The following is a 19552-nucleotide window of genomic DNA, read 5'->3' on the forward strand; positions in this document are numbered from 1 at the left end:
TTTTAATGAGGGAATGCTTCATGGTTTCCAAGCTTGAGCAGTTCTTATGCTCAGCTTGAGGGGGAGTGTTGAGATGAAGCAATAAAGATCAAGAGATGAAGAACCAGAAGTTGTGTAGATAAGAAGAGGAGAAGCATTTGAATCAATCCGTACAAGTAGCCCTAGAAGTCGCTTGGAAGGCAAATAAAGGAGTGGGCGGATTCAAATACATTGCCATCAGTCTCCATAAGGTCTGGAGGAGTTTAAACAAGTGGGAGCAAATGGATGGAGCTGTTCGAGCTTAAGGACAACACAAAGTTACATGTTGAGCTAAGGATGGAAGAGAAAGAGGAGATGTCACTTTCATAGTACATTCGAGAGTGACTTGTTCCTGAACTTGTCTATAATTGTTTATTAGTTCCTTTTGTCTCATTTCCTATCCTTGTATCTATTTATGTAACATGTCCAAGATCTAAATAAGTAAGGGAATAACAGATTCCTCCTTCTTACTCTCTCAATTTGCAACATACTACTCTCTCTCTCTGTCTCTCTCATTCTTATTCTTATGTTTCTCACTTAATCTCCTTAATCTCTTCACACAATCATCTCATAAATCACTATAACTCACAATTCCTACGCGAACTGTCACCGGACATCGAATGTGTATCGATTATAGGAAATTAAACGGCGCCACCAGAAAAGATCACTTCCCTTTGCCCTTCATTGATCAAATGTTGGAAAGATTGGCAAATCACCAATATTACTATTTTCTTTAAGGATACTCTGGATTTTTCCAAATCTCTATACATCCTAACGATCATGAAAAGACCAACTTTACATGCCCTTACGGAACATTCACATACCGCAGAATGTCATTCGGTCTTTGTAATGCCCCTACCACTTTCCAACAATGCATGATGTCAATCTGTACGGATATGATAGAAGATTTCATGGAAGTCTTCATGGACGATTTCTCAGTTTATGGATCCAGTTTCAAAAACTGACTCGATAACCTGTGTAAAGTTTTGGCAAGATGTGAAGAAAAGAACCTCGTTCTGAATTGGGAAAATGCCACTTCATGGTTAAAGATGGAATTGTCCTAGGACATAAAGTACCTGCTGCTGGTATAGAAGTAGATCGAGAAGAAATTGAGGTAATGACCGGTTTGCCTGCGCCCACAAACGTAAAAAATGTTAGAATTTTTCTCGGGCATGCCGGATTTTATAGGAGGTTTATACAAGATTTCAGCAAAATCGCTAGACCACTCACAACCCTCCTATGCAAAGAAGTTAAATTTGACTTCACACCAGAAAGCGTAAAGGCTTTTGAAGAAATAAATAAATCTTTAATAACTGCCCCCATCGTACAAGCACCTGACTGGAACCTTCCTTTCGAAATTATGTGCGACGCGAGCGATTTCGCTGTGGGACCAGTTCTAGGCCAAAAGAAAGACAAAAAGCTACAAGCTGTCTACTATGCCAGTAGAACTCTTGATGAGACACAAAGGACTTATGCAACAACGGAAAAAGAACTACTTGTTGTAGTTTATGCATTTGAAAAATTCCGCCAACACCTAGTCGGTTCGCGAGTCATTGTTCATACAGACCACGCTGCGATAAAGTATTTAATGCAGAAGAAAGACACGAAACCACGACTCTTGCGATGGATCCTGCTACTCCAGGAATTTGACATATAAATTAAAGACAAACGAGGAGTGGAAAACGGAGTCGCAGACCACCTTTCCTGGATACGAATAGAGGATGACGTCCCCATCGACAATTTCTTTCCGATATAGAACTTTTACCAAACGGATTCATCATTCGTTGATAACATATGTCTCACATCCGTGGAGCCATCGATCGATGCCAACGATGCTATGTCGATCGACACTCCCGATGATCAAAACCAAAACACTTCCCCCACGACCCATTAATTTCAGTATAAAAGTCAGCGTCGCCTGCAACACCTTGCATCCTGAACATGACTCTCTCGTTGACAAAAGTTTGGGTCGAGAGGTGCACGCAGTCGAAAGAAGTTTAAAAGATAGACCTAGGTACGCTGACATAGTGAACTATCTAGCTGCTGACGTAGAACCCGAAGAGCTAAGAGGTTACACAAGAAATAATATTTTTAGAAAAGTTAGAAGATATCACTGGGACGAACCATACCTCTACAAACATTACTCTGACGGGATATATAGACTCTGTGTCGCCGAAACTGAAATCCCAGATATCTTATACCATTGCCATGGGTCCGAGTACACTGGACATTTTGCAACCTTTAAAACAGTATCAAAAATTCTTCAAGCAGGATTCTGGTGGCCAACCATGTTTCGCGATGCTCACGCATTCATAGCACAATGCGACTGATCTCACTCAAATTGCCCTAAGGAGTGAATTACTCTGTCAAATAAGAGGTTCAGTTGTAGTAGATAGGGATCAAATTCACAAGGAGCTAGGGAACCTAATAAAGCTAATCAGATTGATTAAGCTAGGTTGATTATGTTTAAATGTAAATAGCATGTTTGTGAGCAAGGTAGTTGCTCGATTGATTTGATTGGGGGTTTTGGTACTTAGATGAAAGTAGCTATACTTAGGGTTTTTGTTCATGTAATCAGGATTATAATCCTACAGTTGCCTAACAAATTGTATGCATGATATTATAGAGCTCAACACTTATAAACAAACCATTAGGCTCTTGCTTTCTAGGTTTGTCTATTGACCAATGTTGATCGATGATTTTCTAGGAATATCGATTGGTACACTTGTTGAACCGTCGACCGATTATTCAATTGGAATATCGATCGACGCGTTTGGTCAAGCTTTAATGCGTGGGTTGAATGTGCTCACTAAGCTTCCTAGATCAGCTCTCGCCTTACTCTAGCAATCTTAGCTAAGTTAGGATGGATTCAGGGTGAGATGCAAGCTATCACTTGTGTCTACAACTCCTAGGGCAAGTTCTAGGTAGCTAATCTAGAAACATGCATTAATGACAATCTTAATGATGAATATCACAACTTAACAATCTATAGTTGGGGCTAATCCCTCATTACTTATTTAAAGTTTAAACCCTAAATCTAACAAGAGTACTACTCAGACATGGCTAAGCAATTCATAACATCAATTAGGTATAAAAAATGCATAGATAAATAGATACATATCAATGGAGTTCTAAATACAAATCTCTTTGGATCTTCTCTCCAATCTACTAAAAATCCTAGAAAACCGTTTGCTGTGAAAGTAGTAAAACAAGAAAGCACACTTTGCATCTAACATGTTGGCAAAACTTATATAGTTAGGTTAAAACTCGTCAGGGGTAATCTGGTAAATTGATGAAGACTTGGGCTCTAAGTCGGATGGGACCAAACGGGTTTTCTGCGTGCTTCGCTGTCGATCGATGAAGATGTTAAAATCGATCGATTATTCCTCTTCAATATCGACTGATGGTCGTGCTCGATGGTCAGCTCAGTTGCTTTCTCCAAATATCTCCAAAATGCTCCAAAATCACCACTTTCATCCAATTCACTCATGATCCTATAAATATACTAAATAGACTCTAGAATAAAATAAATATTAGTTAAAACACCTATAAACCATGGGTAAACTGGGTCAAATCCATGGTCTATCAGCGACAGATGCCAACGAAGAGGAAAGATCAGTAAAAGACATGAAATGGAACAAAAGTCTATTCTAGAAGTAGAAGTCTTTGATTGATGGGGGATAGACTTTATGGGTCCTTTCCCTTCCTCATACGGTAACAAATATATCCTAGTTGCTGTTGATTATGTATCAAAATGGGTCGAAGCAGTAGCTTCCCCAACAAATGACGCGTCTGTAGTTATCTATTTTGGAGAGAAGCAACATACTACCATTGGAGGAAAAGAGAGCTTAGGATTGGAGAGATAGATCTGAACTACAAAACAGAGAAGATCTTGAACTCCCTTGCTTTCACTTACTCTATTGTTTACTCTTGTTATTTTATTTAAGTATTATTTAGACCATCGTAACCATGTGCTTTATGAATATGTGTAAGTAGTCTTACTGTTAGATTTAGGTTTCTCAATAGGATGATATATATATTGTTAATTTAAACTGTTGCTAGGGTGTTTAAAATATGTTTCTTCATCTAGTTGTTCTTAAAGCTAAGTTTAGGACTGATCACCCTTTAATTTAGATCTTAGGATTAATTGAGAACAAGCCATTGTTTGACTCAATACCTGGAACTAAACTAGTATGATCTAACTGACTAGATACACACAAGAGTTGGTCTAGTAATTTAGAGAACACAATCAAACCCGCTCGTAAAGCTTTCTGGAAGAAGCATCGATCGACGCAACGATAGTTCTGTCGATCGATATTTTAAAAGGTGTATCGAATGATATTCTTTACGAATCATCGATCAACAGTTTCTCGTGATTAACATACGAAAGTTGAAATCCAAGATCCAGATTAGATAATCTAATTGATTTTACCTAAGTTTGAGCTCGAGAACAATTAATATTAATAAACCCCTAAAAACTCAAATTAAGTTACATATTTATCATACCTCAGAATATACATGAATCTAGCTATTTTCCCAACTGTTAACAACCTCAGATCAAACCAATCAAACAACTGTCTTGCTCACCATTTCATTTACAGCTTAAAACCTGTTAATCTAGCTTTATTTCGAAGACTATAAATACATTGTGTAATCTTAGAGTCTATGCAGATTCGATCTCTAAGTACTATATCTGAACCTCTTATTTGAGAGAGTAATTCACTCATTATGATAATTTGAATGATGTCATAGGTGCATTTTTTGTGGGAATCAATATTTTCTTTTTGATTGTAGAGGTCAAATGGAAGAACCCAATTTACTCATGAGGATGTTTGCTGCCGGTGACGAACCCCTCGGTGAGAGTAAATTCTTACCACAAGATCAGGAGGACATAGTCCATTAATGACGCGTTAGAGCCGGAGGAGTTAGAATTTTTCCGTAAGTCCTCCTTTGCTAAGACTATAGTCCTTGATGAAAACCCTCCATTTTCTGGTGCTTTTGGACAGTTTGTGGTTGTTTGCATTCTAAAGTGAACAAGAAGTATTAGATATAGTGTTTGTTTGCCGGGAGTGGTGGTCGAACCTGCTGGACGAGATGATTAGCCACAACAAGCACCAAAATTTGGTGTCATACTTGGACATGTCCGTGATATTGATAGTGAATTCCAGGTTTGTCTTGACATTTTATTCCTTAAGGCCTAACTAATCTACTAACCGATAGTATTTTAGCTTATTAGTTAATCAATTTTTTTATTAAGTTTAGATTATTTAGCTTCTAGTTATTATTTCATCTTTATCGGCTGGTTGTTATCAAATGTTAGGTTCTATCTGAAATTAGGTGGATAATGTGTTCTGTACACGACAAATTTATTTTGTACACGTTAAATTTTCAGATATCAATATGGTAGACTAGTCGATCATCCTAATCTTGATTAATACCTATGTTACACGAAATCGTTGCTTTGGCCATGATTCCCGCTTCGGAAGTGCAAGCGGGATCGGAAGCGTCCGGAACCGCTTGGAATCGTGATGGAATTGTGATTTTAGAAAGGGCAAATCTCTAAAATAGCACATTTATAAGTTTATGTCACAAAAATAGTTTTCAAAAACTAAAATGACCAAAATAGCATTTTATCTTTTGAAAAATTTAAATTTTTTTTATTCTTCAAAATCTAAAATCTTATCCCAAAACCTCACTCCCCAACTCTAAACCCTAAACCCTAAACTTTAAACCCTAAACCCTAAATCCTAAACCATAAACTCTAAATCTTAAACCCCACCCCTTAACTATAAACTCTAAACCCTAAACCCCACCCCTAAACTCTAAACCCTAAACCCTAAACTCTAAACCCTAAACCTCACTCCTTAACTCTAAATCCTAAACCCCACCCCTTAACTCTAAATCCTAATGTCTAAATTAATTTATCATTATGATATAAGTGTATATTTATCTCTTTTGATAAAACATTAAGTGCTATTTTAGTCATTTTTATTCTTAAAAACTATATTTGTGACAAAAAAAATTTTAGTGATATTCTAGTCATTTTCTCTTCTAGAAAAGCTGAATATGGAAGCTCAGGAGAAGCTATGATTCTGATTTGGAAGCGCATGATTGAATGAGTAGGAAACATTCAACGATATAAAAGTATTTGACAAATACTCTGCAACTGAAAAATGTACATAATTTATCGTGTGTGAAAAAGTAGTTTCAAAGGTGGAGAATAAGCAATTAGGATTTTCAAGTTACATGTGTTCCTAAATTATAATTTTATTTGAATTATTGTTTTAACCAACATTAGAGGAAAAATAAATATGGATATTCTAATCTTATCGCTCATGGTCTAAATAAACCATAATGATGCATTTCATGAAATTAACAAAGGAGAAACACTAACGTTTGTTTGATAAAAAACAATATGCTTTTGGTATTTTTTCCTTTTTTGATAATATATAATAATATTCTCTTAATATATAATATATATTTTACAAAACATTAACTTAAATTTAAAATTTCACTTTAGATTTTTATCTACATATTAAAACTCAAAACATCAAAATATTAACAATAAAGTGATATTTATCTAGATTAATAATAGTAATAATATATATATATATATGAAAACGCTTCCAACACGGTTCCGCTTCCTAAAAATTTGTAAAATAGCGAGTCCGCGTTTCCAAACGCATCCGCTTCCTGTTACCCGTTTTCGATTCTATGCAACATAGATTAATACGTGGTTGTGGGCTTTTGCTAATACCCTAATACAAGCTAACAAAAACTACAATACCAAACCTAATTGGTGTCCATTTTTGTAATCAAATACAAAAACTGAAATTAAAATCATTATATTATTTAATTTTCATTAATGGAAAACTACCTCCTTAATGTCAAATGCTTAGATCCGGACTATACACTAGAGCTCATAGATTTGATTATCAAAACCTAAAACATAATTTCAAGAGCACATAAGCAATGCAACCAGTGAGACTAAGAACTTCAAAATAGGTTTTTACATCAACTCTTTTTCAGTCAATGCAGATGATCTGTGATTTAAAAATGACTCAGACCTTCTCTGAGACACCTACAACAGCAAACAAAATGTAAAGATTTCAACTATGACACAGAAAAAGAAATGATTCCATTTAAACAGAGTCAAAACAGTGTGTAATGTTGTAACCTTTTGTGTCACGTTTGAAACCATATGAATCATAACCTTCTGTTGTTTCTCTCTAAAGCTTCACATATCCACTTTTCCTTTGCCGGATGTTCCCCTAACGATCTAATAAGTTCACAATTGAAGATGTGAAGCATAGGACTCCAAAAATGTGAGATCTTCTAAGAGAAGAAAAAAATACTCTTTCATTGAAAGTTTTGTTTTCCAAATTACAATTGATTTTGGTGACTCATATATCTATGAAAGTATAAACGAATACAGGTGCAAGAGAAATGGTGGATAGGAAAGCCATAGTATTCCATCACTTTGAAGAAAGCTACGAAGAAGATTGACAGAACCTAAATTGGCGTTTCATGTATTGGCGGAGTCATGCACTGAATTTGAAAGCAATCATCATTGTAAGATATGTGGATTCTGCAAATGATATGACTAAAGAAGATAGAATTATATAAATTAAACTCTATGTAAACGCTTAGGAATCGTCCATGAAATTGATTTGGTTTTGACTAAAGAAGAACGCCAAAGAGTAGGAGGACGGCCATAATCAAATTGATGTTGTGTGAAATTTAAGATGACATGCTATATTGAAATGTTTTTATTGATTTTTCAAGTTTTTTTCATTTATTGAAGTTTCAATCTCACAAGCTTTTTTTTTTTTTTTTTTTTTTTTTTTTTTTTTGGCGGCAAACGGCTATTCTATTACTCAAACTTGAGGTGGTCTGGGGAGTCAGACCGGAATAGAACAACCAATAAAACATAAGAATCTATGAAAAGAACGTGCATTCTTAGCTAGCGAATCCGCAATCTCATTATGCATCCTTGGGAAGTAGCTGATCTTGAAGTCTGAAAAACACAACCGAAGAGTTTGAATGATCTCCAGCTCTGTTGAGAAGTTGGGCCAATCTTGTGGCTGTTCTAACATCGCAATCAGGTCCGTGCAGTCCGTCCCAAACCTCTGACAGTACGAGTGCTGTATCATGCTCTCCATTGCCCACTGTAGCGCTTCCAGTTTCGAGTGTAACGCTGTCTCCCTCCTCTGCAAGTTCCTTGATCCCATGAGTTGTATCTTTCCCATTGTATCCTTCCAAACCCGTCCCATTCCACTGAATTGAGCTGTAGAGGTCCATGAACCATCCACCATACAAATATCACCCAAGCTTAAGGCTTGTGTTTCTTCATTAGTCTGTACCTGTGGCGATACCGGTTCAGTGTCTCTTGCATTTTACCAAGCTTGGCACTCACTCTCTGCATACCTGACTAGTTCCAGTGGATCTCTATTTATGCCTCTAAACAACTTATCATTTCTAGCTTTCCATATGTACCAAATTATCCAAGGTTAAGGATCTCTATCATCTTCTGGCTCCAGAATACCATTCTTTCTCCAAAAAAGATAGTCCATATTAGCGTAAATACTTGGTACCGGGAAGATTTCAGGGCTCGATGGCGTTGATGATAACTCCCATGCTTGTAAGGCCGGTGGACACTCAAAGATAGCATGAGTAACGGTCTCTTCTGGTGCTCCACATCTTGGACAATAATTGTCGCATCGCATGTTACGGCGTACCAGATTCCTTGTTACCGCTACCTGTCCTGATATTAATTGCCATATAAGATGGCAGATCTTTTGTGGCGCTTTTACCTTCCAAGCAAAGGCTTGGAGTTTTGTAATGTTGGGTTGTAGAACTTCTAAATCCTCCTCATCCCTCATCAAGTTTGTAGCAACCCAATACCCTGATTTAACAGTATACTGTCCATTCTTTGAGTAGCTCCAGCAAAATGTATCACGTCGATGGGTAGGGCTTATGGCCAAACTCAGGATCAGCGGAATATCTTCTTGAGCTATATATTGTTCCAGTAAACGAACATCCCATTCCTTTGTAGCTGGATTGATAAGACTGCTTACGATCATCTTTGGGTTCACTGCTGGAGCCCGGGACCGAGCCGATCTAGCTGGCGTCGAAGGGATGCAAAGGTCTTCCCACACATTAATTTCATACCCTGAGTGCACCTTACTTACCTTACTTCTGATGCCCAAAAGTAATAGCTTCCTCGCTGCAGTCATACTTGTCCATTCATACGATGGGGTATCTGCTGTGCCCATTCGAAATGGCGAACTGAGACGATAATATCTCCCCCGAAGAACTCTCGCTACTAATGAGTTCGGAAATTGCACAAGTCGCCAAAGCTGTTTAGCTAAAAGAGCTAGATTAAATTCATGGATCATGCGGAACCCAATTCCCCCTCCTCTCTAGGCGCACACATCTTTTCCCATTTTGCCCAATGGATTCCTCTTTTTGGAGGGTTCGAGCTCCACCAGAATTGTGCAATGGCACTCGCTAGATTCTCACAAATCTCCAAAGGAAGAAGAAAGGTGGACATGACATAGGTCGGAAGAGCTAACAATATCGATTTAATCAACACCTCATTTCCTCCCTTCGATAACCATCTACCAGTCCAGCCATTCACCCTATGTAGGAGCTTCTCCTTTAAGAAAGCAAATAATTTTCACTTTGATCCACTAATATCCTCTGGGATTCCTAGATATGAGCCCATCTCGCCTTCGTTTTGTATACCAAGAGTATTCTTGATTTGCTGCCTATCATTCGCTGGAACCCTTTTACCAAAGAGTAATGAGGATTTGTCAAAATTAATGCGTTGGCCTGATGCTTTCTCACATTTCCTTACTACTTTCATAACTTCTTCACATTCACGGGGCTCCGCCTTACAGAAGAAAAGGCTATCATCAGCAAAGAGAAGGTGAGATACCGAGGGGCAAGCGCGAGCGGCTCGCATCCCCGTTATCTTCCCTTGATTCTCTGCTTGATTAAGAAGGCTAACGAGCGCTTCCGTGCATAGAATAAATATGAAAGGAGACAAAAGATCTCCTTGGCGTAAACCTCTCTCAGGAACAATGTTTCCCCTTGGTTCTCCATTCATGAGGACTTTATACTTGACCGAAGTGATGCATCTCATAATCCAGTCAATCCACATTTCTGCAAAACCCATCTTTCTCATAACTGCCTCAATGAATGACCACTTCATCCTATCATATGCTTTGCTTATATCTGTTTTTATGGCCATCCGTTTAACCCATCCTCCTGGTTTAGTTCTCAAAGCATGGAACATCTCATGAGCTATCATGATATTATCCGTAATCTGTCTCCCAGCTACGAAGGCTGATTGGGTCTCTGATATTCTCTGTGGAAGAACCTTCTTTATTCTTTGGCATAAGACCTTAGAAATTATCTTGTAGCTGACATTACATAGACTGATAGGTCTAAATTTAGTCATCTTATTCGGTTTTGTCGTCTTAGGGATTAAGCAAATATTTGTATCATTAAGGCAATGTGCCATTGTCCCTTCGAAAAGGAATTGATTAACCATACGAGTTAAATCATCTTTGAAAATATCCCAAAACTTCTGGTAAAAGAGTGCTGTCATTCCATCTGGTCCTGGAGCTTTTTCTGGATGCATAGCGAACAACGCCAATTTAACCTCCCATTCAGTTACTGGGGCTGTAAGCTCCGCATTTATCGTCCCATTAATAGTTGTCGAAACCTCTGATAGCGCCTCAGCTATATCCTCAGCTATATTCCCCACTTGTGGTGGATCTCACAAGCTTTCCCCCACCGGTTTGATACTCCAACGTCAGTATCAATCCAGACTTCACCGTGTTATTTCGAACAATAGTTTTAGGAGATCAAGTCAACCTTCTCTACGGTTTAACAGTTTTATCTTTCGTTATACTTTAGTAATCTTCGTTCTAGTAATCTTCGTTCATCGTATTATATACCGTCAAAATTATCTCCGGTTATAACCATCTAAGCCCATTGGACCTTTAAAGTAATATAAGCATTTGGTGTTAAAAAGCATAAAATTAGAAGAACTTTCTTTGTTAGGAGACCATTAAATTGCAAAATATAGGAGACAAACATAAATTAGTTGAAGCCAATCGATTTTAACACGGAAGGAATGAGGGTTAACAACTATAAATCTTGTATCCAAGTTCTTTTTTGTTTCTAACTATATTCGAAGCAAGCTTGAAACCTTGTACAAACCATGTAGATAGTCGTAATATCCATTTTATTCAAATGTAAAGATGAGAGACAGCTACTTAAAAAATGGAAATAAAAAAATGGACTTACAATGCTTCTTGATGATATTTCTTCATGGTCTCCCTCCATCCGGGCAAAACATATACCATAAATATCAAATTTTACTCAAAGAAAATATATTATTACGATATATACGATATATGTTATATCGTATATTCTTCTCATACGATAAAGTCTATTTTCCTATTCTCTAGTTAGAGATAAGCATAGTTTCCTATTCATCAAAAGGAAAGGTTTATGTTAAACCGTCATTGTCTCTTGTATAAATACTCAGCTTGTATAGCTTAATGAAATCAAGTCAGTTTGATATCCTATTCTACATGGTATCAGAGCTAAGATCTCTTCAGGGTTTTCACAATCAATTTTTTTTTGTTCTTGTTCATAGTTTGAACAATAGTTTGAACAAGTTGGTTCTCGTCTGTGACGATGTCTGATAGAAGTTCCAAAGATACGCAAGAGAAGAATACGGGTGATGCTTCGTCTCTTCCTTCTCCATATATTGCTGTATGGTTCCGACAACCCCGGAGCCATGATTACTCCATTCATGTTGAATGGAGAAAACTATAACCAATGGGCTAACGAGATGCTTAATGCTTTACAAGCAAAGCGTAAAATTGGCTTCATCAACGGTACTCTGAAGAAACCCAACAGTGACGATGGAGACTATGATAACTGGATAGCAGTCAACTCCATGATTTTCGGATGGATCCGGGCTTCTATAGATCCAAAGGTGAAGTTGTCTGTGACGTTTGTGAACGAGGCAAGTGTGATGTGGTCGGAGTTAAAACAAATATTCTCGGTTGGGAACAAAGTGTGTATTCATCAACTCAAAGCGCGACAAGCAGCATGTCGACAAGAGGGTCAAGGTGTTCTTGAGTACTATGGGAAACTGTGTTCTCTGTGGGAAGAACTTGATGCCTATCAACCTTTGATGATGTGTACATGTGGTGCTGCCAAAGAAATCAGAAAAGAATGAGATGATGACAAGGTCCATCAGTTCATTATGGGTCTTGACGACTCTAGGTTTGGGAGCCTCTGCATGTCTCTCATCGGGTTGGACCCGCTGCCATCAATCGGAGAGGTTTACTCCAAAGTAGTTCAAGAAGAGCAGCAGTTAAATTCTTCGCAAAACCGTGAGTTGCAACAAGACGCAGTGGGATTTGTTGCACGACATCAAGATTCATCAATCCTTCGCAACAGACTCTGCTCTCACTGCGGACGTCGAGGGCATGAGAAAAAGGATTGTTGGCAGATCGTTGGCTTTCCGGAGTGGTGGAATGACCGTGCTGATCGCACTGATGGTGGCGGTTCTGGCCGTGGAATAGGACGTGGCGGTCGAAACTCAAACTTAGGAGGACGAGGTCGTTGTGAAGTTACTGCAGCGCACACCACAAGTTCAAACCTATCCGCTTTTCCAGATTTTACACAAGATCAGTGGAAGGTTCTCACTCAGTTGATCCAAGAGAAATCAGGGTCTTACAAGTTCTACTGTAAGGAAAAATATGGCGATGTTATTCTAGATACCGGGGCTTCTCATCACATGACCGGGAAGCTCTCTCTTTTGCAAAATATTGTCTCTATTCCGCCGTGTTCGGTGGGTTTTGCAGATGGTAGTCAAACTTTTGCCATGAATATGGGCGTTTTTCCTCTGTCTGGAAGGGTTTCACTGACTAATTTCTTATATGTGCCATCCTTAAACTGCACCTTGATCTCAGTTGCAAAGATTGTAAAGCAAACGAACTGTCTCGCAACTTTTACTGATGCTATTTGTGTTTTACAAGACTGTTTCTCGAGGACTCTGATTGGAACCAGTGAAGAGCGTGATGGGGTTTATTACTTAAGGGATGTGGTTACAGCAAAGATACACACAGTCGAAGCGTCTTCTGATCAGTCGTTGTGGCATCAACGTTTAGGGCATCCTAGTTTTTCTGTGCTTTCATCTTTACCTATGTCTTTATCTACCAATAAAAGCCCGCATTCTTGTGATGTCTGTTATAGAGCTAAACAAACTCGTGAAGTTTTTCCAGACAGTATTAATAAATCAGATGATTGTTTTTCTCTAATTCATGTCGATGTATGGGGTCCATATAGCATTCCTTTGTCTTGTGGAGCTGTATATTTCCTCACAATTGTAGACGATTTCTCCAGATCTGCTTGGACGTACTTAATGCTGGAGAAATCAGATGTTCGAACCATTCTTACAAATTTCACTGCCTATGCAGAAAAACAGTTCGTTAAAATGGTAAAGATGGTCAGAAGTGACAATGGCACAAAGTTTATGTGTCTTTCCGAATTTTTTCGTACGCACGGCATCATTCATCAGACCTCATAAACGGTCGTGTTGAACGTAAGAACCGTCACATTCTTAACGTGTCTCGTGCGTTACTGTTTCAAGCGAGCTTACCAATAACGTTTTGGGGTTAAGCTGTCCTCACTGGCGCGTATCTGATTAACCGGACGCCCACATCACTCCACAAAGGACGTTCCCCTTATGAAGTCCTTCATGGTTGTAAACCAGACTACACAGTTATGTGCATTTGGTTCGGCTTGTTATACACATCGAGTCACAAGAAACAGAGACAAATTTGGTGAGCGAAGTCGTCTTTGTGTGTTTGTTGAATATCCCTTCTGGAAAAAGGGTTATAAAGTATATGATATGGAACGTGATGAGTTTGTTATCTCTCGAGATGTTGTGTTTCGAGAGGATGTGTTCCCGTATGCTACGACGTCTGCACCAGCTACTACAATCATACCAGTAGAGAATATTGATGAGGACTGGAATCTTAAAATCTCACCAGTTCTGGTGGACACTTTAGACAGGGGGAGTTCGTCTTTTGTTCCTCCATTCGCTGATCCTCCTGCTCCAGCTGTTGATTCACCTGTTCCACCCGTTCTTCCCATCAGTACTGGTGATGATACCTTACCAACTGAAACGACCATCGACGACAGTAATGAGATTCTTGAAGAATTTATCACAAAAGCAGCTGATTTGACCGACGGTACTAGTGGTTCTGGTTATCAAATAGTCAACGAAGATCTTGGTCGAGGCAGACATCTACATGTTCCATCGGTTAAGCTTAAAGATTACGGCACGTAGAATGCTTCAGCAAAAGATTTAAGTACCCATCACGCTCTCACCATCTCCGTTCCTCAGACCTCGTCCTCGGTCCAAGGTAATACACTCTACCCATTGAAAAAATTGTTTCTGCTCTAATTTTACTCCACTGCAACAAGCTTTCTTAGCTGCAATCACAGCCGGTGTTGAACCCAAACACTTTAAAGAAGCTGTTTGGATTGACGCATGGGATGATTCCATGACTGATGAAATTGTTGCTCTCGAAGAACAACATACGTGGGATATATGCGATCTTCCGCCTGACAAGGTTGCACTCAGAAGTCAATGGATTTATAAGATTAAATATAATACTGATGGTATGATCAGAAGGCATAAGTCTCGAGTTGTAGTTATGGGAAACAAACAAGGGGAAGACTTTAATGAAACTTTCGCCCCTGTTATCAAAATGATGTCAGTTCGTATGTTTCTTTGGTTGGTTGCGGCAAATCAATGGGAAGTTTTTCAAATGGATGTTAACAATGCTTTTCTTCATTGAGATCTTGAAGAAGAAGCCTATATGAAACTACCACCGGGATTTTGTCATACTCATCCAAATAAAGTTTGTCGCCTTCGGAAATCTTTGTATGGTCTTAAGCAAGCTCCACATTGCTGGTTTAAAAAGCTCTCTGACGCGCCTTAAGTTCAGTTTTATTCAGTCTTATGATGACTACTCGTTGTTCTCTTACAATCGCAAAGGCATTCTGCTGTGTGTTTTAATTTATGTTGACAACTTACTTATCAGTGGTAATGACAGTCGTATGGTACAAAAGTTTAAACATTACTTGAGCAAATGTTTCTCTATGAAGGATATGGGAAAACTCAAATATTTTCTCGGCATTGAAGTAAGCCGCGGTCCATAAGGGATATTTCTTTCTCAGCGAAAGTACACACTGGACATTATCGCAGACACGGGAAATCTTGGTTGCAAGCCGGCTGCTACTCCTCTAGAACAGAATCACCAACTCAGCAAGGTTGACAGTCCAGTCTTGGCTGATCCACGCAAATACAGGAGGCTCGTTGGTCGGTTTCTGTATCTTCTCCATACCAGGCCCGAGTTAAGTTACCCCGTACACGTTCTGTCTCAGTTCATGCAGACTCCGAAAGAAGCTCATTGGGAAGCAGCTCAACGAGTAGTGCGGTTTTTAAACGGTTCTCCTGGACAGGGAATTATGTTACGCTCATCTACAGACATGTCTTTAACCATTTATTGTGACTCTGACTGGTCTTCTTGTCCCACAACTCGTCGGTCTCTCAGTGCGTTTGTTGTTTTGCTTGGTGATTCTCCCGTCAGTTGGAAAACAAAGAAACAAGACACCGTGTCTCATTCTGCCGAGTATCGGGCTATGTCTGATGCCCTCAAAGAAGTCAGATGGTTACGAAAAATGTTGCATGGATTCGATATCAAACAGGTTCCTACCCGCTTCTTCTGTGACAGTAAAGCAGCTATCCATATTGCTACAAATCCAGTCTTTCACGAGCGTACCAAGCATGTTGAAAATGATTGTCATGCAGTTCGCGATGCTGTTCAGGATGGTCTCATTGTTCTTCATCACATTCATACCAAAGAGCAGGTCACGGACATCCTAACCAAAGCACTGGGAAGGGTTCAGTTCAATACTCTATTGTCCAAGTTGGGCGTTTGTGACCTTCACGCTCCAACGTGAGGGGGAGTATTACGATATATACGATATATGTTATATCGTATATTCTTCTCATACGATAAAGTCTATTTTCCTATTCTCTAGTTAGAGATAAGCATAGTTTACAATTCATCAAAAGAAAAGGTTTATGTTAAACCGTCATTGTCTCTTGTATAAATACTAAGCTTGTATAGCTTAATGAAATCAAGTCAGTTTGATATGCTATTCTACATATACTTAGCAAACAAAAGATTTGATAGGATATGGAGCTAACCAGGATCAGGCCACGTGTTTGGGCTATAAAATGGCTTATCCCCATTAGGATCATCTTTGGGACCATCGATTCCAATGAAAAAACACTCTTTGTAGTCTCCTGAAATCCATTACTAGGTTATAAACAAGATTTAATACAACAACATTGTTTGATTAAGCAAGTGAAAAGTTGTTCAACTGACAGTGGACTTGATTCTGAGGATCTAAGATTTGATCAAGGACAGGAGAATATCCTCGGTTCTTTTTATTCCTCAAGACTTTCATCTTCTATTCCAAAGGAAGAGCAAAGAATTTCTTGCTCAAAAGCATCGTCCTTCAACTCCTCACATAAACCATGATTTATGACATAGAAAAATCCGCACTCCAAGCATGCCTGGAACAAGAATCAAACATAACACAGTGGTAATGGTCACACACTAATCATATATAAGGAAAATAAAGAGACACGGACCTGCTTGAGCAAAACAGCTGATCGATGAAGATCAGGGCTGGCGAGATCTATACAAGTAAGGGCTGAAACGTTGATGGTCGCAGCCTTCTCCAGATCTTTGGTCATCATTCCACTCTCCCCACTCTCTTTGTTAACATTTGTAAGGATAGGAAAGAGAATGGCTTTTTCGTTTTGTTGCGTTATCCCATGATGCTCATGAATATGGACAAAATAGCCACATCACTCGAGACACCAAAATAATATTTTTTCACACTCATTATTTTATTAAAACTAGAGAGATATGATAATCTTCAGATACTTAAAGAGTGTGGTCCGCCTGCTGGAGAGGGATGGCATCATTCAACAAGACCCGTCGAATAAACGAGTTCAGCCAGAAAGGTTAGCCTAGCAGCTTGGCCCGAGAGCTCGATGATCAGAAGTTTGGCATGAAAACTAGGTCCAAGCGCTCGACCCACTAGGTTCAGCCAAACTTATTAGGTAAAATCGACTTAAAGGCAGGAAGAGATGGGAAACAAGTATAAAAGAGGGATATGAGAGACTAAGAAAAGTATTCGGACATCATCACAAAGATTGACGGTTAGAACTAGAGTTTCCTCTATTTAGCTTTAATCTCGCCGATTTGTGTCTTTCCGGTTCACTCTGGCCGAGTGCTATCTCTTTTTCTCTCTTGTTCATATACAACTATAATCCTTCTCTTGATTGATCAAAAAAGTGCCTTTGAAATAACCAACAATCAAGTTTGTTCCTCTCTTTAGAACCGACCAAACTCATATTCAACACCATCTCTCTCTCTCTCTCTCTCTCTCTCTTTTGCTTTGTTTGCCAGTGGTTCTCTCCGAAATCCTGTCCATATGACTTTGGAATTATGTCTGAAAACCGGATCACTTCCTTACCATCAACTGTTTAATTTTGGCTCCTACCGCACATCCTCCGTTCTGATGGCCGCTGGCACTTGGTTCCGGTGCTCCATATTCTTCTCCCATGGTATCACTGGCTTATCTCCAGGACTTTCCCAGTTTGGGTTTGTTCTCCTCCTATTTGATCTACCTATGGTTCAATCAACTCCCGGTTTTCAATTGGTAGTCGATTGAATCTCCGTGATTTGAAGAGGTGAAAGTTTGGCTTTAGTCACTAAGTGTTTTCTGGATCTTTTGTTGTTGAAGACTAAGACGTTGTAGATTGTGGTGCTTTCGCTTCCAGTATTCGTAGTTGGTGGTCGTCTTCGAATGGGTTCATGTTCCGGTGTGGGTCCGGTGGAACACCCAGACTAGATCCTCTGTTGGTGACCCTCCAGTCATGAAGAGTGGTGACGGTTCAATTCTCGGGTACATGTCCCATCCTCGCCAACATCTCAACGTGTGGATGAGCTTGAGCTAGACCACCATCTTTCATTCCAATTCTTTTTGGTATGCTTGTTTGGGCCTTTGACTATTTTTATTTGCTGGCCCTTTTTAGGCTTTTTTGTTTGTTTCAGCCTTCGTTTATAAATTAAAAAGATGATAAAAAATATCATAAATGTAAATAATTATTTCAATCAGTTTGACGACACGCAAATGATCAGGGGTGGAGCTAGAAATTTTTTTTGTAAGGGCACAATTAAAATTGTTCATAGAACTAAGGATATATTTGTTAAAAACAGAGGAGCATATTTAAAATCAGTCAAATGTTTTACATGTAATTTTCAAAATGAGTTGGGGGCAGATGCCCCCTTTTACTTCATGTCACTCTGCCACTGCCGATGATGGACAATGAGATCAAAAATGGCAACAACATAACACAATAGAAGATAAGATAGGTGATTTTTAGGTAAATAACTATAATATATAGTATAGTTAAAAAGGTTAATCTTTCTTCATGCTAAAATGTGTTTCAAGTGTACTTTTTATGTAATTATAAACTCAAAAAATATTATCTTTCTTATATGTATTAGAAGGAACTGATTTATATATGCTTAAGTAACGTAAAACCCCTTTTATTTTCAATAGTTTTAGTGAAAGTTTATTAATGGTTATACAATATGAAGTCTAGATTTGAAATCTTGAAAAATGTAAATTGTGTAGATTAATGAAGAGATTCTTAGTCTGGTGAAAATAGAAATGTTATACATGGATCTTCATAGACGGTTCATGGTGTAATCAATCAAAAATTATTATAAAATAGATAAATTATTGGTTGTAAAGTCTTATATTTAATTTTTAATAGTTTATAAAATTATATTACACTATTAAAAGATATATTTTGAAAAATGCACCTGATTTTGATTGACTTTTAGTTCATTCTATATATTTATCTTTTATTATTGGGGAAAATCGCAGAAAAAACCTACAAAGTGGCAGCCACTTACACTTTAAACTCTGAGAGTATTTCATAAGTACTGTAAACCTCCAAAGTGACACTTTTATCAAAAGAAACCTTCAATTTGGCTTATTTTTACATCAAATCAAAATGGTAACCGGTATTGTACAAAATCGATGATGTGTCGGTTTTTTTTTTAAATTATTTTATTAGTACAATAAATATAAAAATTAAAATTCATAAAAAAATTAAAAAAAAACATAAAAGTCACTAAAAATTCACAAAAAAAATCAAAATATTCACCAAAAATGAAATTATTTTATTAGTAAAATAAATACGAAAAATACGAAAAATATAAAATTCATAAAAAAATTCAAAACAAACCATAAAAGTCACTAAAATTTCAGAAAAAAAAAATTCCCAAAACAAAATTCAAATATTCACCAACAATTAAATTATTTTATTAATAAA

The sequence above is a fragment of the Brassica napus genome, chromosome C3 (genome assembly GCF_020379485.1).
Source record: "Brassica napus cultivar Da-Ae chromosome C3, Da-Ae, whole genome shotgun sequence".
In the NCBI taxonomy this organism is placed as follows: domain Eukaryota; kingdom Viridiplantae; phylum Streptophyta; class Magnoliopsida; order Brassicales; family Brassicaceae; genus Brassica; species Brassica napus.